Here is a 27,800-nt window from a genome sequence, read left to right as displayed (position 1 = left end):
ACTTGATTAAATTTTTAAAACAACAATTTACCCCCTTCCTCTCTTGGTATTACACCAATCCTAACAAAAATCTCTTTTCTTGCGAACACTCTAAAGGACCCTTACTTTGTCCATCTTCTAGGTAGCACCCCATAAAGTTTCATGGACGTGTTATCAACTAGAGAAAGGATAGAAAATGCTATCAAAATAGGCAAAGTAGAAGGCATGAATTCAGACTCTGGACCAACTCAAAAGTGGCCTTATAAGAAAAGGGAGGAAGAAACCTAGATGATTCAGGGGTGTCCCTATCGGGAGGGTAAGACCCAGTGGATGAACATGATTTTTTCTTACAAGCCCACAGTCAATCAAGTAGCACAACAGGGTGCACGATTGTATTTGATTTCCTTTAGTCCTCCATCAACTGTGGAACAACGAAATTTACAAATTCTAGAAGGAAGAATGAGAAGAGTTAAACCAATTCCGATGACTTACACGAATTTGTTTCCACAATCGGTTAAAAGGCAATTAGTTATGACTATATTAGGAGTGCCAATGCATCCTCCATTCCCGAGATGGTACGAACCAAATTCTTGATGTGAATATGATGTTACTACCATGGGATACTCAATGGACAAATGTTGGTCTTTAAAGCACAAGGTGCAAGCTTTAAGAGATACGGGTAGGTTGTTGTTTGACACAGAGAAGCCTAATGAACATAGGAACTCATTGTCAGGTCATAGTGGGAATGTAGTAGATGTCATTAGGTTAGACGATTGACGGGTATTTAACTTTAGAAGTGAGCTAAAGTGATGATGGAAAAATGGTCATGTGCTAAGTACCTAAGGGCTATGGAATCAAAAATAAGAGGGATACATCCATGAATCCTTTTTGTTTAAATTATTTTGAATTTGAATGAAATAAAAATACATTTCAGTCTCATCTCATCACATCCTCCTTGGATCATCACCTTGTGCCAAATTTTTTCTATTTTTTATTGAATTTTGTGTAGCGACATAGGAAATGGTTTTGCCAGTACAAAGGACTTGGAGCCAGTAATTGGTTTTGGTGATCTATTTAGTAGGGCCAAAAAAAAATGATGAAGGAAAAGTCTCAATATTGGAGCTTAGTAAGGACCCCAATTCAATAATGTTTCCTTGGGAAGATGTTGTCAAGAAGCCTTGTGAGGAATAGATTTCAAAATAATGAAGAGTTTCTAGGAGAAGTAGATAGAAATGACTTATCTAACTTTGCCATACATTTGCTTGATGAAATCAATGAACAAAGTCTTTTCTCTTTGTAATATAACTTATAATTGGTGCCTCAGAGGTATAATGATTATATTATGATCAAATGAGGGGTTGCCATCTTTGGTCAACCAATATTCCCAAAAAGAACAAAATATTCATTTACCATTTGTTAACCAATTTGAGCTTGAACTTTAAACTAACTTTTTCTTAAAAGTCAGTTCACCAGAAATTTAACTTGGGTTTGAGTCTTCTAATGTTTGACAAGTCATTTGAGACAATGATCACTACCAAAAGGATGACAGGTCATTTTTTTGCTACCCAAAAGAAAGTCAAAAGAAGAAATTCCTTGCTAGCCCTTTTGGGCCTAAAAAATTTACTTGTTGAATAAACCGTCAAAGGATTACACCCCATACTGGGGTAGTTTCAAAAAAGATTAGTCCCAAATGGAGTCCAAATAAGAAAGGAGCTAAGATTCCTTACTAAAAGGAAAAACAAAAAATGTAGTAAAAAAACAGGAATAAAAATAAATAAAAATAAGGGGCATACTTCATATGTGATCTTTGACCAATGTTACCTTTGATAAAATTGACAATTTTAAGCCTTATTAAACCATTTTCTTCTTTAACCTATACCCCCAACCTGCATTTCATTTCAAATAAAAGTTATGACCAAATTGGTACACATTGTTGTCTCAAATGAAGTATCAGATTCGATGCTGAGTTTGAACTATGTAATGACCTTATTCTAAAAAGGTATGTAGGCAACTTCTTCAAATAACAATTTTGGTCAACATTTAGCAAAATACTTTGCAATAACTGGGGCAGAAAATATTATTTGAGGAGGGGGATTTTAAGCCTTAGTTTCCTTATTCTTGTTGAAACCTAAATCCTTAGCCTACATTTTGTCCCATGTGTTAAAGTCCAACCTGAGATTGAATATTGATCTAACTGCTTAATAAGACACTAGTTATAACTCAAGATAGAAAGTTCCAAATATTTGAGTGGTGATGCAGTGGAGGAGTTATGTAAATTTCCAAAATAAAAATAAAAAAAGGATATTTGCCCATTGATGTGATTCTGCAAATTAGCAGCAATGTTACATCAGCATCAAAGTACTAGTAAAGTTTTTTCCTATTAAACAAGCATAGATAATCAAGTAAAAGCAAGCGAGTTTGAGCATTCCATTCATATACTTAATGAGATTGAGTTATATGATTGCATATTTATTCATTTAAATTTCAAATTGATTTTAAAACATTAAGAATCTAATCCAAAGAAGATCATTGTTGAGAAAAATGTAAGATGGACATGGGTAGTAAATTAACTAGGGAAGATTTCATGTTTAGTTCCAAGGGAACAAAATTCAATGCATTCATATTAGATTCAAATTCGAAAATATGGCAAAGATCAAAGTATGGTTTGTGGACCATAGACGTGGAGAAAGAAAGTTCATGCATCATCATGCATTCACGCGATGCAAAAAATGTGCATGCATACTATCATACAACATGCATATATATATCCCCATATTCTAGCCTCGTAAGTAGCAGCATGCATACATGTCATCGCATCATGCACCCGTTCATTTATACTTGTCTTATTGTTTAGGCTTTGCATATCCATTTTCATCCCTGCGTAGTCAATCCCTTATTCTCTAAATTCAAGTGGTCAAAGTTCTACTTTGGGACATGGGTCATTGGTCCTCAAACCCAAGTAGTTCTAATTGTTTTCTCTACTATATAAATTTGGGCATTGGTCCTCACGAAAAAAAAAAAAAAAAAATCCTAAATATTGGGCCATTACACCTCCAAAATTCAAATGATTACTTTCAAGACATTCTGACTATCTCGTTCATTCAAGAGGTCTCTTCCAAGTTATCCTAACTATTTCAATCATAAGAGAGGTCTATTCTAAATTGTCTTGATTATCTCGGTCATATAAGTGGTCCTATTCAAATTGACCATCTCCAATTTCATCCAAGTTGACCATTTTTGGTCTCGTCCAAATTGACCATTTTTGGTCCTATCCAAATTGACTATTTTTTGTCCCATCCAAATTGACCTTTGAGGTCCCATCCAAGTTGACCCTTTTCGGTCTTATCCAAATTGACCCTTTGCAGTTCCATCCAAATCAACCATTTTCGGTCCTATCCAAATTGACCCTTTGTGACCCCATTCAAATTAGACAATTTTAGAAGCCTGAATGGTACCTTCCAAAAAAATGCTTAGGCTCTCGAGTCAAGTACTCAAGTAGTCATCTTCCAATCACAAAATTTTCTGGTTCTCGGGTCAAGTACCCTAGTAGTCATCTTTCAAATAGAAAATGCTCTAGCTATTGGGTCAAATGCTCTAGTTCTCGGGTTAAGTACTTGAGTAGCCATCTTCCAATCATAAAATGCTTTACCTCTCAGGTTAAGTACTCGAGAAGTCATCTTTCAATCATAAAATGCTCTAACTCTCAGGTTTAAGTACTCAATTAGTCATCTTCCAATCAGAAAATGCACTAGCTCTCAGGTTTAAGTACCTTAGTAGTCATCTTCCAAATTGAAAATGCTCTGGCTATATAGTCAAGTACCCGAGTAGTTATTTTCCAAATTGAAAATGCTTTGTCTTTCAAGTCAAGTACCCAAGTAGTCATCTTCCAAGTGCTCTGGCTCTCGTGTTCAAGTACTCAAGTAGTTATCATCCAAATTGAAAATTCTCTCGCTCTATGATCAAGTACCTGATTAGTCATCTCCTAAATTGAAAATTCCCTGGCTCTCATGTCAAGTAACTGAGTAGTCATCTTCCAAATTGAAAATGCTCTAACTCTCAAGTTAAGTACCCAAGTAGTCATCTTCCAAATTTAAAATGATCTGGCCCCCAGGTCAAGTACCTAAGTAGTCATCTTCCAAATTGAAAATGCTTTGCCTTTGAGGTCAAATGCCCAAGTATTCATCTTCCAAATTGAAAATACTTTGGCTCTTAGGTCAAGTACCCAAGTAGTCATCTTCCAAATTGAAAATGCTCTGGCTCTTAGGTCAAGTACCCGAGTAGTCATCTTCCAAATTGAAAATGCTTTGGCTTTCAGGTCAAGTACCCGAGTAGTCAATTTCCAAATTGAAAATGCTCTTGCACTCAAGTCAAGTACCCTAGTAATTATATTCCAAATGGAAAATGCTTTAACTTTCAAGTCAAGTACCCGAGTAATCATCTTCCAAATTGAAAATGCTCTAGCTTTCAGGTCAATAACTCTAATAGTCATATTCCAAATTGAAAATGCTATGGCTCTCATGTCAAGTGCCCAAGTAGTCATCTTCTAAATTGATAATGATGTGGCTCTTAGGTCAGGTACCCGAGTACTCGTCTTCTAAATTGAAAATTGTTGACTTTTTGAGTCCTATCCTTATTTTGATAATGACAAATCACAACATCTCATTGGTGCACTAAGTATTTGAATACGTTTAAAGTTTTAGAGCACAGATGATAGATGCAAAATGGAAGCCATGAAGCACTTATACGCTCATACATCTAGGCACATTCCATGGAAACCGTAGAGCAAAAGCTTGAAGACTTGTATAATTTTTTAGTTGTAATTTCTAAAGGTTTAATTTGTGCATGCATTTCGTGTCATCTAAATTAAAGCCCACCATTGACCTCAGATTGACTTTAGGAACCAAATCTACATGAAAGCCCTTTTTTTTTAAATGTCTTTACTTACACAAAAGGTTTAAACTTGGTTTTGAAATCAAGACAATGGCCAAAAATCAATAGGACAATCTTTTATCAGCATTAGAACTCAATATAACTCATATATACTTGTCCTAGCATGAGGTTAGCTCTTTTAAGGCTCATTGGCTTGAAAAAATAGAGGAATCGTCGATTAATGCTAGGCATTCATCGACTAATGTAAGTTAGTAGCCTAATCGAGTTTGTTGGAATTAGTGTATTCCTAAGAGGGGGGGGGGATGAATTGAAATTTTAAACTTCTTAGGTTTAACCAAATATAAACAATATTTCACAACCTAGGGTCTTTCTAAGCATATACCAATTGTGAAGATAAAAGTAATATGCGGAAATTAAATCATGTGCAACATTCACAATTTATCGAATATAACATACATGTGCCGAAATATAAAGTACTTAAAATTAACAATAGACATATGATATGTTATTGAGGTTCGACCAATATTGCCTACATCCTCGCCTCAAGCTCACAAGTAAGAAGATTCCACTAGTTGCTCACTTCACGGGTGGAGCGACACCGTTTACAACACCTTACTAGGATGGTACACCTAATTCTTTTAACCAGGTCTGCCTAGTTCGGAACTTTTCACATGGCAAGTCTGCCTCTTTCGACCATATGTCGGGAATACAATAGATAATCAAATAAAATATTTTGGACCACAAAATATGCTTCTAATACAAGCAGATGTGTAAGACACTACAACTTAAAATACACTCACGTATGATATGAAAATAAGCTTAATGTGAGAATGGTGATTTTTCTCAAAATAACTTTTTAAGTAAAATGTATGCAACGAATATTTCAAAGATTCAACCCCAAAGATCTCTTCCCAAAATATTTTCAAAATCTTGTTCAAAGGAAGCTAATTTTTTTGCTTTCTAATGATCTTGCAAAATGATGTACATCAATATGAGTACAAATACAAGAAGACTTTCCCAGCACAAATATATGTGCTCAAGTCTTTCAAAGTGACAAATATAAATTTTCTCCTAGTAATATTTATCAATGAAAATATATGGAGAAAACTTAGGACTTACTCTCAAGCTAATGATTTTTAAAAAGAACGAGATATGAGGGTATAAGCAATGTGATTTGTAAAAAATAAAATTCCCAAGATAAAGAATACTCCCTTGAAAATGATTTTTCGAATAAATAACAAAGAGAGGATGAAAAACAAGCTTAGGAAGATGAAAATATGATACGAAAATTTGAGAGGATTTTCTAACTAATCATCTTGCTAATTTTGAGTTATGAGGAGGTATATATAGACTTTGGGAAATTTATGACCGTTGGGGACACATTGGGTATTTTTGAAAATGATTAAACATGTTTAACAAAAATTAACTCCGTTTAACTGCAGTAAAAATTTCGCCAACCCGAGAGGTTCGGTAAACTAGATTTGTGATTCAATCAACCATATCACTAGGTTCGGTCAACCGGGGAATTTTTGAACTTAAGTTTTGGTCGACTAGATTAAGACGATTTTGAACCCTCTGAGGTTCAGTCAACCAGCTCAAGTTCGATTGACTAATTTCATAGGTTTAGTTAACTGGGTCATTTTATAACTGGAGGTTCGGTCGACCAGAGCTTTGGGAATTCCTACGTGTCAGTTTTGTCGACCAAACAACTGGAGTTCATTTTTAAATTGGTCATCCAAATGGTCAATAGTTGACCTTGGGGAGGTTCGGTCGATCGAAGGTCTATGTGTGTTCAGGTTCGGTTGACCGAACACACTAAGCATGTGCATTCAAGTCTAGATTTCCATTTAAAGTCACCTCTTCTCATATAATTCTTATTTCTAAGTTATAGGGGAATTTTCATGTGATAATTTGTGACCTAAGACAGTCTATGGTCTTTGAGCTAACCCTAAAAATTTGGCGTCGGTCAACCGAAGGGTGATCACTAAGGTCGTGTGGTTCCCTATGGTTTGTCTACGATCATCACTAAGCTGTTATCTATACCATGCATGCAATGTATTATTTAGACAAAATTTAAAACATAAATGCAATTACAATAAAAAATTTCTTCTTCTTTCTTTTGCTTAATATTCCCACAGATAATTCTAGGAGTATGTGGTCGTTCAAGGTCTTCTAGCTTCCACTATCCTTTCCTTTATATGTGCGCTAACATATTAATGCTACAGAAGCACTGGATACACACATATGATACTTGCGGTTTGTCATTATCAAAACCACAGACCGAAGTAAAAAAGTTAACAATCTCCCCCTTTTTGATGATGACAATTGCCCCAGAGCAAAATAGGGTTTAGCCCAAACAGGCTCCCCCTAAGAATATGCATAAATTAAATTTAAACAAGATAGCACATGCATATTGATGAAAGAAGATTATTCAAAAATTATGCATTTAGTTTTATTGTTATAGCACAAACGCATAAATGCATGCAGCTCAGATACTTACCCTTAAAAAACGTTTGCCTTAAAAATTCTCCCTTTTTGGTCAAACATTTTGCTCATAAAAGTTCTCCCCCTTTTGGCATCAACAAGAAAAATTAAGATAAGTTAATGAAATGTGGTCATTTAAAACAAACTTAACCAAGAGAAACTTCCCCATTTGAAAAACATTCCCCTTTTTTAACATTTAAGCTCAAAAAAATTCTCTCTCTTTATAATACATGTTTTGGGCATATAAAAAAATTTAGGGTTGTTTTAAAGATATAGCATTTAAGCACAAAAGCAAGAAAATAAGATATGTTACATGTAAAATCATTTCTTGCCAGATAAGATATATATATACCCCTTATAATGTTTTCAAGAAGTGTTAGAGGTGTGCTTGCTAAAAAAATTTTAATTTAATGCTTAAGCAAGTAATGTCTTTCTGATTTGGTGTTTAAGAGCAATCCATAATATAACCAGAAAAAGCAACGACATTGATACACATGATATCCGAAGATTAAAATAGGATCATATGGCAAATAAAAAGATCATATGGCAACGCAATATATTTTCATTCAAGATATTCAACAAAAACATTATGATTAAGCACATGCCACAGTGAATTCACAATAGATCTAAGCTAAAAGTTTTCAAGAGCATATCAAGATAAGAGTTTAGTTTTAGATGCTACCCCTTTCAATTTGAATCCAAGCTTAGATATAGAGAACTGCTTATACTTGATAAAGATTAATTCCATTAAGTATGCCAAGCAGTATAAGCCTTTTTTCCAAAAGTACAACTATACTGAGTATGGATTGATGATGTCTTTATCATCTGCCCAGTGTAGTCTCCTTATGGACTATAGATGCATTAGAAAATGCATATTAAAGCATGCAATAGAGTTCATGACCCAAGAACATTCCATATTAAATCATAAAATTTTAAGAGCAGGATATAATGTTCAAGGATTTCAGAAGAGCCTCAATATTCAAAAGGCGAAGTGATGCATGTGAGTCCTCTTTATGATCTTTCTATAGGGATGGAGCTGAGCTCCTCTAAGTACTTGATGATTATACCAAGATGAAGTTTAATTTTTATTTAGCTTTCACTCATCCTTTCAAAAAGATTTTATCATTTATTCTATCATAATCATCTTCGTACAAAATTTTATTTTGGAAAAAATCCTATAAAAATTTCAGCAGCATGTCATCTATAAATCGGACATTTTACTATTAAACATGTACTTGATAGATGGTTTTTCTCAACAAAATACTCATATAAGGCATGCAACAACCTATAATCCACTACAAGCATACAATTCACATCCATTGCATCCGCCATGTAGGAGGTATTTTAAACTAAGTATGTAATCAGGTAGCAATCAACAATTCATGCAAAATAAAACCATCCAACAATTTTTATCAATCACTGCACTATGGATAGCAGTGTGCAATTCTGTTCCCATAAGGCATATGAGCATATAATATGATATAAGATCAAGAGAAAATTTCAATTTATTATCATAGAAGATAAATGCTCCCCCTGAGTTATGCACTAATCCATCTTATGCCTTTTCTTATTTTTCAAATTCTTTAACCAAGTGTTCTAACATTTTCAATGATTTAAACTTGGCATTAATGCTTTAGACTTATTGGGTCAAAAAGGTCACAATGGATATTTGATAAGGTGATAAGCCTATGTTTGCCTCCTTTTCTTATGAAACTCAGCCTGTAAGAGGTTCAAGTTCAAATGGCTTTAGATTTTATTGTTCATGCATAGGTTTCTTTGAATTTTCATTCCATTATCTAGATTTGAAACCTAGTGCAACTACTTTAGCCATTCAAGATTATTTGAAGCTCTAAGAGATTTGACTTGACGTTTTGAGAGCTTATGAAGCGAGATAGGATAAATACTCTTAACAATTAAATTATCATTAAGTTGAGAAGAGCATTTAGCAGTGGGCATGATTCATGATATTTTCGTGGAATTGAATATGTCCAACTGCTTAGGAAAAGAGCATTTGTGAGCATATGAGTTTTCTTGAACAATGCTTTTCGGAGAATGGAAAGTATCCTATAAATGTAATCAAAATTTAAAGCAAGGATACAAGTAGATAGGTGAAACCTTTGTGAAAATGATCATGGTTTGGTAAGGATTTCCCATAAAGGGGACAGGGGAATCAAAACTAGAGGATTTATATTTTAAAATCAAAGGGAATAATTTGATTTGATCAAAAAGGCATGAATCCCTTAGTTGATGCTTCTAATTTTGATTAGCATTAAGTAGGTATAGAATTTATTATCATTAGTGCTTATTGACTCACTTTAAAAATGAGCAGCTCAGAAGCTATCCCAAGTATAGGAGTTCTATCGTGTAATATTTAGCCCAATGGCCAGATCGTCTCCTCAGGGAATGCAGTTTAATCTCAAATTTTATGTAGTTCCAATTAAAAATGAAAAGTCACTAAACACTGTTCAGATTCAGGTTTTCTGGGTTGTTTGAGATTTTTTTTTTAGGAATTAAAGTAACGTGCAATTTAAATTCTAAATCCTAACATGCACTATATTAAATCACAACAAGAAACAGAAATCCTACGTTTAATAGTCGAGCAAGAATTGAAACATTCGGTTGAACTTCGGAATAAAAACTAATGACAATAACTTTCCTTCTTAATTTAAGCACACAATTAAAAATAAACTCATTCAAACATAAATTCAACAATGGCCAAATTTCTAACACATTTAAGAACTTAACTAAAATTAGAACTTTAACAAATAAACAATAAACTTAAACACGAAAAAATAATTCAGCTTTTAATTAAACTGACTTTAAATTAAATAGAACCCAACAAGATTTAAATCCTAAAAGAAATAACTCAATGAAATACTAACTCTAATGATAATACTAATTAGGAAGAGAAAGAATATAAATAAACTTTAATAATAATACCCAAACAATATTCAAAAATTAAAACTTTAATTAAAATCCTACCAACAACTAACAATTATAAAAAAAATTTTAATAGCATGAACAAAAGAGCTAAAGAGAAGAAAATAAAGAAAAAGAAAAAGAAAGAGAAAGAGAAAGAGAAAGAGAAAAAGAGAGAGCAAAAAAAAATAAAAAATGGTTGGTTGTGTTTGGAGTAGCAGGCAGCAGGGGAGTTCGGCTCGGAGAAAAGACTGTAGCACTAGCATCCTTAGCTGATTCTTAGGTTGTAGGCAGCAAGGAGGGGGTCTTCTTAGCTTCACGACAGCAACAACAGTACACAAGGGAGAGCAGTTGGAGCTGGGAAACTTCACGATAGTGGGTGGATGGCAGTAGCATAGGAGAGCTGGAAGAACAGAGGGGATGGGCTCGGTTTGGCGGGTCTTGCAGCAAAATAAATGAGGTAGCTTCGAGTATGGCAGGCCAGTAGTAGGGAGAAGAGGGAGACCAAGAGGAAGAGAGAAAAAGAGGGGCAGTCGCAACAGCACACAACAGCGGAAGGTTAGAGAAGCAGCAGGTTGGAGAAGAGAGAGAGCAAAGAAGAGAAAAGAGAGTTGAGAGAGAGAGAGAGAGAGAGAGAGAGAGAGAGAGAGGGGGTGGTGCATTAGGGACAAAAGGATAGGGAGAGTTGAGAGTTCAGAGAGAGGGGAGAAGGGAAAGGGAAGAAGGAGGGAGTCGGGTGCTGGAGAGGGAAGAAGAGAAAATAAAAAAAATATATATATATATATATATGATGTGGGCCCCCTAAACCCTATATACCCAGTGCCCAAAAGGAGTGGACCCGACTGCATGGCCGAGTCAAATCAACCAAAAAAAATATTTTTTTTCTTTTTTTTGTTCCTCCATTTTTCTTCTTTTTGTTTCCCAACGAATAAGCCCAGTTTTGACCCTCCTAGAGCCCGTATCTCTTGAAGCTTAAAATACGAAAATTGTAGATAATCTTCTCATCTTTCTCTAGAATTTCAAATCGTCTTGATTTAAGCTTAGACAGAAAAGTTATGCATCATGAATTACGAAGCGGGGCTGGTTTTAGCTCCAGATAATTGCGCTATGATAAAAAATACCAAAAATTCATAAATTACTCAATAAAACCCAAATATTATAAATAGGTCACTTGTTATAATATTGCAAGTAATTAGGTATTTAATTAAGAATATAAGCCTCAATGCATGAATTAAAATACCTAATTACGCAATTTAAGCGTGTAATCACACCCTCCCAACTAATGTTTTGCTAGTCTCTAACAAATAACTTGAATGAATTCCAGAGTGGTATCCACAAATACTAACTTTAACAAACATGAAATGAATGCATATGCGACACAACCATATCGTTTCACATATAGGAATATAACTAAATTTCACACCAGCTCGTTCATATTCGATGCACACAACTCTAAAGCACGTCACTCATGCAAGTTTCATCATTATATAGTAATTAAAAATAATATACTCATATGAAGTTAACCAGCAGTACAATTCAGAATTAATGCGGTCATATAAATTCAAGTATAAATAGGTGAAATCTCGAGGAATGTGTGATTTGTGCGACTCGTTACACCTAGGATGCCAGTGGACACCTACAGAACGGTCGTTTTGAATCGGTCTAATTGATATACCCTAAAAAACACTCAAAAAAGATAGGTTCGCTCATAATATGTGAGGAGGAGTGTCGCAATCAAACATCTGACATATTGCAAGGAACAAACGCTAAATGTATGGAGCGGACTAGTCTGAAAAGGATCTAGTCTATTTTTTAAGTTTCGGGTCCTTCACACTAGCATTTTCTCACCTACTCACCCTGTCCAACCACGACCACCCTAAATCAACTTATTTACAAACTTGGCATGAACACATCTGAGGCATTAAGTAGTTGAAGAATCTTCATATGTGGAGAATATGTATCGTGTCCTTGAATTTTTGTGGTATTTATATGGAGCAGGTATAAGCTTTCCATTTCATATGCATTTCTATTTTTCTTATTCTTTCTTTTGCTCATTCTTCAATTTTTTTCTTTTCTTGGTCAATTAAGACAATCATTGCACTTTTTTATTGTCTCCATACCACCAATGGGAATTAAGATCGAACAATAGTCCATGAATTAAGTTTATTTCTAGGGGTGGCTTAGCCTTCACATCTTGAGTAGACTATAAAACCTAGGTTTCTATCTCCCCACTAGATGTCACCTCTAGGCTAACAAGTCAAAAAAATAGACTAGTGTACAAAGAGTATTCAGAAAAGAAAAGGAAAGTTGAGTTTCATGAACTCTAAGCTAATGTCAAAAACTCAAAAGAACGATAAATGGTTCAATAGTACCTCACAAGGTGTCATAGTCATCACAGGCGCTCTCTCAGTGCTCATAAGGAACCCCAAGTGCTACAAGTCACGTGAACGTGTATTTTCAGTCTCATGAGATACCACATAAATACAAGAGTACATAACCAAATTAACATGAGTGTACTACCAATCAATTCTGCATGGAGTTACAAAAGCATATAAAGAGAAACTACACATAAATGACTCAAGTGTGTAATTCTTAGGTTATATGCAAGTATGTGAACGAGATATGTCAATGTTAATCATGACATAATCGTTTATCCTCAATACTCTTTCTTTCTTACTCTTTTTTTTTTAATTAATATAAAACCCAGCAAGTAGACGTGCATAGTGTCACATGCAAATTGTCACCCCCTCCCCAACTAAAGTGGAACATTGTCCTTAATGTGAAAGCATAGGGGAGATAGAAAAGATGTGCACTAGAGAAGTAGGGCGTACCTAGGTGGAGAAGTAAAGAAAAAGAAAAACTGAAACTACATAAAAAATTTACCTGAAAATAAACTAAAAATAAAGTAAGGTAAAACAAAATGAAAAGAAGGGAAAGAAAAACATCACATTCTTTCTGGCGAAGGCTTTGGAGGAATTTCATCTGGTGGGTGCAGGTTTATAAATTGAACCGACGAGTCTCCAAATTTGAGTCGCCACAATAAATTTGTCTTGTTACCTGTACAGAAGTTAGCCTCAATTAAATCATTATGTTCTAAGTTACCAGACAAAACATGTGCAAATCGCCTTCCTTGTTTTAACAAGAAAGGATCGTTATTCAATATATTTTCTAGGGATTTCACTTCTTTAAGAACCAGTCTTTGAGGCACAAGTATCAAAACAGTTACCTTTGGTTCGCTAGAAGAATTAGCATTAAAAGTTTTACCTGGTTCCTTGAAAGCTAAATTCTCACCATTCTGCTCACCCTTTTTATCTGGTCGACCAATCATCTTACCACTGTGAGGATTTGCTTCAGCATTTGACTCCTTAACATTTATTCCATTCGGGAGTGATGGTTCCACAGCTACCAATCTCTGAGGATAGGGTACCATAGGTTGGTACTCCTTATTAGTCTCAACCTCCTCATTAACCAACTTCTTCACTTCTAAGCCTACTTCCTCTGATATTTCTTTAACTTCATTTGTCTCAGCCGTAACTTTAGGTGTCGGAACAATTGGTTGTCTGTTGATGAGCATCTCAGGTTGGGAAAATTATTTCCCACTTCTCGAAGTAATAACAACCTCTGCTATCTCAAGAGAAACATTATGTATTTGTTGCTGTTGCTACTGGTATTCTTGAGGACTAGGCTAAGGTTCTACTAGAAATTCCCCTTTTTCTAAGATATCCAACTACATGCTCCTCACATTAGCGGTGTCCCGTAATTCATTTATGGGTTGAGTATACTGATTGTTAGTTGTCATTTGAATTTGCATGAATTTTGGAAAGCATCCTCAAGAGACATCTCTAGTGGAGCAGGTGTTGCATTAGATTGAAATCCTAACGGTGCACAGCTCTGAGAGATCTGTTGTGGCTAATACTGAGGTGGAAGAGTGTCTGGATAATATGTTGGCTCATATTTATCTCCACCATTCATTGTGCTGATGGGTTGTACTGCCATGGTTGCCTGATCGCATCGTGTATTCCATTGTTGGACACTTTCAGCTAAGTAATCAAAGAATGATAGTGCCTGATCTGGTTCCTTACTGATGAGTTCTCCATTGCACATGGTCTGGACAAAGTGTTTGCAATCAGAAGTAAGAGCTGTATAAAAATAATTGACTAACCTCCATGATTTAAATAAGTGTTATGGACAAGTACTTAGCAGATCCTTGAGTCTCTCCCAGCAAGCCCGAAAAGTCTCGAATGATATATTCCTGTAAAAATTGAGTTCTCTATGAGGGCAAAACTTATACAAAAATTCACGCTCCATATCAGCTCAATTAGAGATAGAGTGAGGTCTCAAAGAATTAAACCACATCTTCACCCTATCCTTCAAAGAGGTAAGAAATAAACGAAGTCTAGTGAATTCATTAGTTTTAGCACGAGAGAAAAAACTATTGCAAGTCAATTCAAACTCCGTCAGGTGCCGATAAGGACACTCAGATTCCGTCTCATAGAATTGAGGTATCAATGACATTCTCCCGCATTGCATCATGAAGTTAAGTTCGTTATTAGGTAAAGCAGTGTAAGATGGTGTAGTGGTGCATGTAGGCTGCAAAAAATCCATAAGCATGCCTGGGGCAGGTGTAGTCATATTTTCTTCAAAACTCTTTTTTTTTTTATTAATTTTTTTTCATTTTTTATTTTTTATTTATATATATTTTTTGGCTTTATGAGAAAAATTAAACTAACAGGAAAAACACTAGTGTGAAATTAAAAATGACATTCCCCGGTAACGGTGCCAAAAACTTGACTCACTCTAAAAATGAGCAGCTCGGAAGCTATCCCAAGTATAGGAGTTCTGTCGAGTTTAATAGTTAGCCCAAAGGCCAGATCGTTTCCTCAGGGAATGCAGTTTAATCTCAAATTTTACGTAGTTCCAATCGAAAATGAAAAGTCACTAAACATAGTTCAGATTTGGGTTTTCTGGGTTGTTTGAGATTATATTTTTAGGAATTAAAGTAACGTGCAATTTAAATTCAAAATCCTATCACACACTAAATTAAATCACAACGAGAAACATAAATCCTACTTTAATAGCTGAGCAAGAATTGAAGCATGTGGTTGAATATCGGAATAAAAACTAATGTCAATAACTTTCCTTCTTAATTTAAGCACGCAATTAAAAATAAACTCATTCAAACATAAATTCAACAATGGCCAAATTTCTAATGCATTTAAGAACTTAACTAAAATTAGAATGTTAACAAATAAACAATAAACATAAACACGAAAAAAAAATTTAGCTTTTAATTAAATCGACTTTAAATTAAATAGAACCCAACAAGATTTAAATCCTAAAAGAAATAACTCAATGAAATACTAACTCTAATTATAATACTAATTAGGAAGAGAAAGAATACAAATAAACTTTAATGATAATACCCAAACAACATTCAAAAATTAAAATTTTAATTAAAGTCCCACCAACAATTAACAATTATAAAATTTTTTTAATAGCAAGAACAAAAGAGCTAAAGAGAAGAAAAGAGAAAGAGAAAATAAGAGAGCCAAAAAAAAAAAGGCTGGTCGTTTTTGGAGTAGCAGGCAGCAGGGGAGCTCAGCTGAGAGAACATACTGCAGCACCAGCATCCTTAGCTAATCCTCGGGTTGTAGGTAGCAAGGTGGGGGTCATCTCAGCTTCACAGCAGCAGTAGCAGTACACAGGGGAGAGCAGCTGGAGTTGGGAAGCTTCACGGTAGTGGATGGATGGCAGCAACACATAAGAGCCATAAAAAAATAAGGGAAGGGCTCGGTTTGGTGGGGCTGGTAGCAGAATGAGCAAGGCAGCTTCGAGTATGGCAGGCCAGCAGTAGGGAGAAGAGGGAGACTAAGAGGAAGAGAGAAATAGAGGGGCAGCCGTAGCAGCACACAGCAATGGCAAGTTGGAGAAGAAAAATGAGGAGAAGGGAGAGAGCGAGGAAGAGAAAGGAGAGCTGAGAGAGAGAGGGAGAGAATGGAGAAGGGAGAGAAGAGGGTGGTGTGCTCGGGAGAAGAGGATCGGGAGAGTTGAGAGTTGAGAGAGGAGGGAGAAGGGAGAGAAGGGGAGAGGGAAGAAGGAGGGAGTCGGGTGCTAGAAAGGGAAGGAGAGAAAAGAATATATATATATATATATATATATATATATATATATATATATATATATATGAGGAGGGCCCCCTAAACCCTATACTCCCAACACCCAAAAAGAGAGGACCTGGCTACATGGCCGAGTCAAATGAACCGAAAATTTTTTTTTTTTTTTTTGTTCCTCCATTTTTCTTATTTTTGTTTCCCAACGAAGAAGCCTAGTTTTGACCCTTCTAGAGCCCGTATCTCCCAAAGTTTAAAACACGAAAGTTGTAGATAATCTTCTCATCTTTCTCCCAAATTTCAAATTGTCTTGATTGGAGGTGGGAAGAAAAAATTTTGCGCGAATTACAAAGCGGTGCTGATTTTAGCTCTCGATAATTGCCCTATGATTAAAAATACCAAAAATTCATAAATTACTCAATAAGATCCAAATATTATAGATAGGACACCGTGCTATAATATTGAGAGTAACTAGGTATTTAATTAAAAATATTAGTCTCAATGCATGAATTAAAGCACCTAATTACACAGTTTAAGAGCGTAATCATTATACCTAGAGTGATGACCAGATTTTGATTAATGAGATTAGGGTTAAAGATATATGGAATAGGATGGATCCCTAAAGCTCATCTTTGTGCAATGGACGATAGTTGCCTTGCTTAAGATGTTTTATCTTTAAGCATGAGTTAAGCATTTAGAATTATTTACCAAGTAAGAATGCCTTGTCCATTTGGAAGTGGATTTTATTCAAGTATGCTATAGCCAATGTTTTCATATTTTATTCAATCATTATGATATGTATTCTTATAGAGTTTAGATTGGACATTTTTTTTGAGATTTCATATTGTCTAGATTTTCTAATGATCTTAGTATATAAAGATAGTTTATAATGAATGTACATACTAAGATTTGACATTTTAATCATAGACCACTTCCTAGCCTTTGGGTCATTACTACCCTTTAAACCTTGGAACTAAAGAAGAATTTAAAATGAATATTTAATTCTCATTTGATTCCACTCTTCCTCAAGTCCTACGAGGTTTGCTTTCATGATTACCCACACCATTTCCTTATGTATGCCTCTGGCACTTCTAGATTTATATTTATATCGAATATGTCGTTCCCTTTACAGAATAAGCATATTTTGTATATACATGAAAAATTATGCTTATTTATCCTGCTTTTACTCAATGAGGCATTTATGTGACAGTGGGTCTTATAAGATGAACCCTTTTTGAAAGATTTATTTCTTTTAATTTCAAAGGGTTTAAAATTATTATTCTTTTCATATTTAACTTTGAGCGTAACTCTAGAATAATCATTTATTACTTCCTCTAAACAGATGATTTTCAATATCTTCTTAATCTTTTTCTTTTCAAGGCAGCATGATAATGTTTTAGATTTTCTAATTGTACTGCCAACCTTTTACTTTCAACTTTAAAGACAATTTTATGGTTAGACATCTTAGCTAAACGTTTATGCATTTTAAATAAAGTATATTCTAGTTCTTTTTTCAAGGGCATGTTTTCATCATAAACTTAGACATATGATTCATCACAATATTTTTCATAATAAATATCGCATGAATCATTTATAGTATTATCACCAAGTTTGACAGATTATTCTACACATGATATTTTGCAACAGTCAACACAAGAATCATTAACGACATCATAAACTGAAATAGGAGGTGGATCATATACCTCTTCATTGATTGGAATTTTAATGCATGATTTACCTCCTCCGGACCATTTGAGCTTAATTCCTTCAGAGTGATGGTCTCCTTCTCTTTTTCTTCTCCATATTTCTCATCCAACTCTTCCCATATATCCTTTGCACTTTTACATGCCATAATCTCATGAAAAATATTAGTCTCTAAAGCACAGTATAATAAATCCATCGCATATGAATTATCATGCATTAACCCAATATCATTTTCATCCAAATGCATACGAATTCCATTAACAATCACCCACTAGGTCATCCAATCCATTGATTTTATAAATATGCTCTTTCTAATTTTTCAGGTGATGTAATCGACAACACAAAATACAAGACGCCTAGAAGGTGATTGTCCCTCTCCAAATGGGGATACACCCAATTGAGCTATTGCAATCTTTTTACAAAAACGTTTAAGTCTAGGTGCAATGAGGCCTTGATACCAATTGTTAGAATTGTTGTATTCCCAAGAGAGGGGTGAAATGGAATTTTAAACTTCTTCCTAGATTTAACCAGATATATGCAGTATTTCACAACCTATGTTCTTTCTAAGCATATACCAATTGTCAAGATAAAAGTAATATGTGGAAATTAAATCATGTGCAACATTCACAATTTATCGAATATAACATACATATGTAGAAATATAATGTGTTGAAAATTAACAGTAGACACACGATATGTTATCGGGGTTCGGTCAATACTGCTTATGTCCCCACCTCAAGCACAAGCAAGAGGATTCCACTAGTTGCTCACTTCACGTGTGGAGTGACACCGTTTACAGCACCTTACCAAGATGGTGCACCTAATTCTCTTAATCGGGTCTGAACCAATCCGGAACTTTTTATAGGGCAAGTCTCCCTCTTCGGACCATATGTTGGGAATACAACAGATAATCAAATAAAATATTTTGGACAATAAAATATTTTACAAGTCCGGAACATCATACAAGCAGATGTGTATAACACTACAACTCAAAATATACTCACATATGATATGAAAATAAGCTCAATGTGAGAATGGTGATTTTTCTAAAAAAGTAACTTTTTGAAATCTTTGAGTAAAATGTATGCAGTGAATATTTCAAAGATTTAATCCTAAAGATCTCTTCCCAAAAGATTTTCAAAAAATTGTTCAAAGGAAGCAAGGTGTTAGAATTGGTGTATTTCGAAGAGGGGGGGGGGTGAATTGGAAATTTAAACTTTTCTCCTAGGTTAAATCAGAAATCAATATGATTTAGCTACCTAGGGTCTTTCTATATGATCCCAAATGCACAAGTAGATATAATGCATGGAAAATTAAATCATGCGCATCATTCACACCATAACATACACGTTTGGTAAATATAGAATGCAGAAACATTAACAAACACACAATATGTTATTGAGGTTTGGCCAACTATGCCTACATCCTCGCCTTTAGCTCGTAAGCCCGAGGATTCCACTAAAGGCTCACTTAAAGGGTGGAGTGGCACCAATTACAACTAGGTCAATTAGCACAGGGCTGACCTCAACCTTTACAAAACAGGTCCATTAGCGGGGCTGACCTCAACCTACACCTTAACAGAATGGTGCATCTAGCTTTCCTAACCGGGTCTAAGCCAATTCGGGACTATTTCAAAGGGTTAGTCTCACTCTTGAGGCCTGTGCCTGGAATACAACAGTTTTTTCTCAATAAATAAAATGGTACAGTGATTATGCTTTCAAGTAAAGCACATATGTACCCAGTTATGCGCAATCTCATATACACCACAAACAAGATATAATATGTAAGCTCAGTGTGGTCTAATATTTCGACTCTCAAATGTATTTTCTATTAGTGTAATGAGTACGTGAGAGTATCAACAAGCAATCTTTGTATCACAAGATATTTAATCAACAGATTCACACAAAGATGTCAAGCAAGTTTCAACTGTATCAGTCTGAAGGATATATCAATCACGTAAATAATAGATGATGTATATGCTTGGTTTGCAAAAGATATATAGTCTTTGTATTCAGTAAATGATATGCAAATAAATATTGCAACAAAAATCTATATTAAAAACACAAATATATTCTCAAAGACATATCAATATAAATCACACAAGATATTTGTGTATGTTTTGAAAGAGTTTTTGCAACACAGACAAATACAAGTTTCCTAAGATATTCCAACACAAATGCAAGACTCAGAAGCTTAGGCAAATCTTCTTAGGATAGACTTATGAACAAAGCCCCCTAAGAATACTCCGGTTTAGCTCTCATTAAAATCGAATCAATCAAATACAAATAGGAGAGCAAACCTATAAAAATAAACACTCAATCAACTTACAAAGAGTATGAGCAATAGGAGAAGGTAGGTATGAGTGATTTTAATATGAAAATGAGTATTATAGGTTTTTGGATTTTCAAAGAATTTTTCCTAATCAAATCTGCTAATCGGCTACTAATAATCCCAATGACTCGTATTTATAGATACCCCATGACTTATGATCGTTGAGGACATAATGGGAATTATTAGGAAAGTTTTAAATCATTTTCAAATAATTAACCCTATTTCAAAATTATTAACCACGGTAAAAAATTCATGGCAATCCGAGAGACCTGGTTGACCAGAAACCTTTCAGTCAACCGAAGTTCATATGGCTTGGTTGACCGGGCCATTTTTGAACTAGGGACTCGGTCGACAGGACGTACATGTCTGAGGCAATTTTTCATTTTACCAAGGTTCAATCAACTGGGAAGATTTGAACTAGATGGTTCAGTTGACTAGACCATTAGGACTTCTCCTGAGGACCCTCAGTCGACCAAACAGTTGGAATACAATTTGGGGTCAGTCGACCAAGTGGTCAAAATGTTGACCTTAGGAGGTTTCAATCGACCGAGAGCAGAATGAATTGCATGGGCTGGTTGACCGAAAGTGCACAAAGTGTGCATTTCAATCCTATTTTGAATCACAAACACCCTAATCAAGTGCCTAACATTTATGAGTGCAAAAGTGAGTGTCCTAGGGTCATTTCTGGGTCCTTTTGAAGACACCAAAAAAATCCAGTATCGGTCGACCGACCCTAAGGTCATTTTAAGTCCATTTGCATTATGAGCTTACGTATTTGACCATGCATGTGGGGTGTGTGATGATTATTACAAGTAAAGTCCTAATTACTATTACAGATCAATTACAGAGCTGAATATATATTACAATTATACATATGAATTGGTCTTCAAGCTTCATTTGCTCCATGTGCATTATGATCTTGACAATTGAGGTTCCTGCACATAATCTCAAATACCCATTAGATACAATGGGTATTTGTCATAATCAAAATCGGGCATGACTTATAAGGTTAACACTAGGGTTTTTTTTGCTTTCTATCGATCTTGTAAAATGATGTACATCAATGTGAGCACAAATACAAGAAGACTTTCCCAGCACAAAACATATGTGCTCAAGTATTTCAATATGACAAATATAAAATTTCTCCCAGTAATATTTATCAATGAAAATATATGAAGAAAACTTTGGATTTACTCTCAAGATAATGATTTTTAAAAAGAATGAGATATGAGAGTATAAGCAATATGATTTGTAAAAAATAAAATGCCCAAGGTAAAAAATACTCTCTTGAAAATGATTTTTCGAATAAATAACAAAGTGAGGATGAAAAACAAGCTTAAGAAGATGAAAATATGATATGAAAATTTGAGAAGATTTTTGAAAATGATTAATGTTTAACAAAAATTAACCTTGTTTAACTGCAGTAAAAATTTTACCAACCAGAGAGGTTCGGTCGACCAGATTTGAGGTTCAATTGACTATATCACTAGGTTCAATCGACCGAGGCATTTTTGAATTGAAATTTTGGTCGACTAGATTAAGACAATTTTGAACCCTCCGAGGTTCGGTCGGCCAGCTCAAGTTCTATCGACCAATTTCGTAGGTTTGGTCAACCAGGTCATTTTATAACTAGAGGTTTGGTTGAGCAGGGCATGGGAATTCCCACGTGTTAGTTCGGTCAACTAGATAGCTGGAAATCTTTTTAAAATTGGTCAACCTAATGGTCAATAGTTGACCCTGGGAGGTTCGTTCGACCAAAGGTTTATGTGTGTTCAGGTTCGGTCGATCGAACACACTAAATTTGTGCATTCAAGTCTAGATTTTCATTTAAAGTCACCCCTTCTCACATAATTATTATTTTTAAGTTATAGGAGACTTTTTATGTGATAATTTGGGACCTAAAGACAGTCTATGGTCTTTGAGCTAGCCCTAAAAATCTGGCGTTGATCGACCCTAAGGTCTTGTGGTTCCTTGTGGTCTGTCTACGATCATCACTAAGCTTTTATCCATATCATGCATGCACTGTATTATTACAGACCAAAATTAAAACATAAATTCATTTACAATAAAAAATTTCTTCTTATTTCTTTTGCTCTTCATGTTCCCACAGAATATGCTAGGAGTGTGTGCTCGTTCAAGGTCTTCTAGTTTCCACTATCCTTTCCCTTATGCATGCACTAACATATTAAGCCTGCTCAAAAACTAGATACACACAAAAGAAACTTGCGGTTTTTCATTATCAAAATGAGGGATCAGACTCAAAAAGTCAATTGAGTTTTTGCCTAGGTCAATTGTCGTTGAATGGCAATGACTCATTGATGAATGGACATGACTCGTCAACAAATAATATTGAGTTGTCAATGAAAAGTTCTAGTAGCCAAATATGTTTTTCTACCCACGTGTCTGGTTGAAGAAATGTAGTGACTCGTCGACGAATGGAGGTCACTTGTCGAATGGGTATGACTCGTCGACAACACGTATCAAGAACAAAATGCCAATGGCAAAAAAATGACTAGTTTTCAAAGTAAAATAATAGTTTACTTCCTGAATAGCCATATGATGGCTACTTTGGGTTTTTGCCTAGAAATACAAGCTTATACACTTGAAAAATGTTAGAAAATCATATTGGGAGCGTACTTGCAATATCTTTGATTCTTGTTCTTATTTCAAACTCTTTTTTTTAGCATCAAATTCTATTTATCTTACTACTCAATTTGAAATCTCTTTGGAGAAAATCTTTTGAGTTTTTACAAGCAAGGCTTGAGCTTATATTCATATTTATATATATTGCTTGAGAGCCTTCTTGCATTCAAAAGGTCAATCCTAAAGAAAATATTTTCTCCTACTCTCTCTTTAAAAATATTTTTGGAGAAAACATTTTGAGGTAGTCTTGAAGGCATTGAGTATAACTACACTTATAGTTATTCATCGATGCATTCTTAATCTCAGTATTTCAGACGTAAATTTTTTAGAAAATCGTTTCCATCACAAACTCTATTGAGCTTCAAATTTAAAATCATTTGAGAGTGCATTTAGATATATTTTCATTGTACAAATTAGCTGATTGAAGAAACATTTTCTTGTGTGTAAAATTTTATTTACAAATCATTTTTATTGTAGTTCGAGTTGTGAACCGTGCCCAATAGGGGGATATCACTCAGAGAGATAGCTCTACCTAGAAAGAGTGGGCCAGGTAAGGGGATATCACTTAGAGAGGTGGCTTCGCCTATAAGGAGTGGATCGAGCGTGGGGTATTGCTTGGAGAGGTTGGTCCGCCTATAAGGAGTGGTGTAATGGGTGGCTGCCCTTGATTTTGAAGGAGTGGTATAGTGGAATCCTTGAGTGGTTTGCTCATGGTGAGGATGTAGATGGGTATTGTAATGCCCCGGACCCGCCACGTGGCCCGAAGTGTTAAGAGAATGACTCGTGTCTCTGATACCATTAACGCAGCAAAAAATGATAATATAATACCTCAAATATATTATACGAGAGTTCTAGAATCATACATCATCAATCTAATTTTACAAATCCACGTGCTCTATATTACAAAACATGAAAGAAATATAATAACACATAAAAACTAAAACATAGCCATTTAAGTTCCACTCACAAAACTACATTGCCCTGGAGCTATCTATGCTTGATCACCTAGATAACCTAAAAGGATTTAACATATGATGGGGTGAGACACCTCCTAGTAATGAAGAAATAGTTTATAACAATGTGTGGCTGAAGTGTTTAATATACAATAAAAATATCTATCCAAAGTGCATCAACAATCCACAAGTAATCCCATAACCACAAAATGTCAACATCTTTTCCAACCAATCATTTACCCACAATCATCAATATTTCACTGGTTATTCCTGAGAATAGTCGCCCATACAAGTAGTTTCCCTCTATTCTAGTGCTAACACCAGGGCACTCACCTTTCTCAGTAAGCCCTCGGGTTATGTATCTAGGTAAAGTTACCGAGAATAAGGAAGATCACCCGCCCATACAAGTGGCATCCCTCTACTCTGGTACCCACATATAATTACCAGAGTACTCGCCTTCCTCAACAAGCCCTCGAGTGGAGTAATCTACTTTACCTAAAATACTTAATTAATTAAAGTTACACATGACCAATCACAATCAATCTGCATAGAACATTCATACAGTTTCCAATTTTTACCCACACAAAGTTTACACCCACATATCAGGTAATCGTCTAGACAGGATCCTAACAAACCACAACATAAATGTCCACACGGGACTGGTCCACACATGACTAAACAAATCACAGCATAAATGTCTACACAGGACTAGTGCACAGAGGACTAAAAAAAGTACAGCATAAATGTCCACACATGACTAAACAAACCACAACATAAATGTCCACACAGGACTGGTCCACACAAGACTAAACAAACCACAACATAAATGTCCACACAAGACTGGTCCACATAAGACTAAACAAACCATAGCATAAATGTCCACACAGGATACAAAACAACACTCTATTCATGGTAAATAGGTAAACAACCTCCTCATACCACTGCCAATGTTTATCTCCCAATATAAATGTCCATATAACGACCTCCTCATACCACTACCAACATTATATAATGGTTATACCAGGTGTGATATAACGACCACCTCATACCACTACCAATGCTATATCGTAATTTGCATGAACCACAACCCAAGTCAACAGCAACCAATCATTCAACATATTCACAATTCTACCACAATATACACAATATCAGGATTCGCAATCAGCCAATATATTCAGCCAGATAGAATTCACAGTAATGATTTTCGCAGTCTCAATAATTCATCATTCCACATTACTCACAATCATTTATTTAACAAAAATGGTCTCAACCACACGATTTTTAACAATATAATTTATCTATCTAAAAGCAACATTTTAAATGCCAGCATAGTTTAGAAAATTATACCTGTATATATATAGAAATTCATACTCGAAACTAGTCATTTAAAATTATTAAAAAAGCTATTATAAAATATTTCCCCTTACTTGATAATCGAAATTCGACCCAAAATCAACAAAACGAGACCCTGTAATCCAAAGTTCCAAATTTCTCAAATCTTAGTAAAACATCCTTATAATACTTCCTAGACTCCGAATGACAATATTTGCTAAGGAAATTCCAAAATAACTCATTTACCTTAGTTTTGGGATGTTTCCCAAACTTCTCAAATCGAAGATCCACTCCGCCTATATTGTAGAGAATCTTCCCAGGAGTCTCATGGTAACTTTCGATCGTTGAACCGAGCTAAATCCGGCTTGGAATTGAAGAGAGAAGGTGGTATAGCCGAATTTTTAGAGAGAGAAAGAGAACATGCAGAAAATTCATGTTAAAATGAAAAGAATCCACTATATGCAGGGATTCATCGACAAGACACGTGGACTCATCGACGAATCCTAGTACATAGTTCGGCGACAAAATAGGCAACTCATCTACGAATTTCAATTATGTGAAAAACCCCTCTCAGTAATTTCTTGTCGATGAGACACATACCTTCGTCGCGAGCCAAGGTCGAACACTCGTCAACGAGACCAGTTTGCTCGTCGATGAATGCTTGCTACCACCTTTTTGAACTTATTCCTTCCTCCTTTTTATCTTCCTTATTATCTCAATTTATTTAAAATTTCTCGGGTTATTACAGGTATAGTCGAACCTCGCTAAAATCCTGGTGTCATTCTCTTTTTTCCTAAACTCTTTACATTTCCACATGTGTATGTTTATTTATATAGTGTTCTGATTGGTTTACATACACACTTTTTATTTTGTTTGGGATATTGTTGGTGAACCGATTAAATAGTCTACAAAATTTTTTAAAAAACCAATTCCCCCACCCCCCTCTTGGGATTACACCATTCCTCACAAAAATGCTCCTCTTGCTCTCACATCAAGTATCCGAGTAGTCATCTTCTAAATTGAAAATTCTCGAGGTCTCAGGTAAAAAATCAGGTAGTCATCTTCCAAATTGAAAATGCTCTAGTTCTCAGGTTAAGTACCCGAGTAGCCATCTTCCAAATTGAAAATGCTATGACTCTTAGGTCAAGTACCCGAGTAGTCATCTTCCAAATTGAAAATGCTCTGGCTCTCAGATCAACTGTTCGAGTAGTCATCTTCCAAACTAAAAATTTATTGGCTCTTAGGTCAAGTACCCGAGTAGTCATCTTCCAAATTGAAAATGCTTTGGCTATCAGGTCAAGTACCCAAGTAGTCATCTTTCAAATTGAAAATTGACCATTATGGTCCATTCCCAAGAGGGGGGGTGAATTGGGTATTAAAAATCTAGGTCTCTTAATCATTAATTTTGAGCACAACCAATATTATGTGACCTAGGGTCTTTCTAAACAATTAAAAATCCCAACAATATATAACAAAACAAATACTTTAAAAAAATATAGCAGTTTTAGTATTTCCCAATCAATCACAAAACAATAATCAAAATAATTAAGATGCAAGCATATAAGTGCAGAAATATAAAGAGTGTAGGGAAAGAGAGAATGCAAACACCAATTTTTATGAGGTTCGGTTGTACCCGCTTATGTCCCTACCTCAAGCCAACCAGCTTGAGGATTCTACTATCCTGCTCACTTAACCGGGTGGAGCAAAGCTGTTTACACACTCGCTCCTTACTAGGTGGAGCCCCCCTTTACACACTCCTTATGAGATGGAGCCCTCCTCTTCAAGCGCACGCTTGGTCCCTTACTTCTAGGCGCAGCTGTCTCTCCAAGTGATGTACCCTCACTTGGCCACAGTTCATTACCCAAAACGTAGGTATACAAATAAAAACAAAAATAAATTTTCGTACAGTAGAGTGCTTCTTAAATAAGTAAAGATGTACAATTTAAAAGCTATATGTTCTCTCAAATGATTTATATTTGAAAATCAGTAGAGTATATGAATTTCTCTCAAAATATTTTTCAAGTAAAATATTAGAGTAGGAAAATGATTTTTCTTTATATTGACCTTTGATAATGAAGAAGCTTTTCAAGCAATATACATGAGTTTAAATATGCTCAAAGCTTTCTTGTAAAACTCAAAAATATTTGCTCCAAAATATTTTTCAAAATTAAGAGTAGGAGAAAAATATTTTTATCAAGATTGACCTTGTAAATATCACATGAAGCTTTTGAATCAAGATATATAATTTGAATATATGCTCCAGGCTTTCAAAATAAACTCAAGGAACAAGAAGGTTTTCAAGCAATATATATGAACATTAATATATGCTCAAACCTTGCTTGTATAACCCAAGAGATTTTCTCCAAAAAGATATTCAAAATAAAGGTAGGAGAAAAATGAACTTTGATTTTCAAAAACAAGAAAGCTTTCAAGCAAAATATATAGATGTGATTAT

Source organism: Malania oleifera, chromosome 12 (genome assembly GCF_029873635.1).
Source record: "Malania oleifera isolate guangnan ecotype guangnan chromosome 12, ASM2987363v1, whole genome shotgun sequence".
Taxonomy (NCBI): Eukaryota; Viridiplantae; Streptophyta; class Magnoliopsida; order Santalales; family Ximeniaceae; genus Malania; species Malania oleifera.
Note: the sequence above shows the minus strand (reverse complement) of the source record.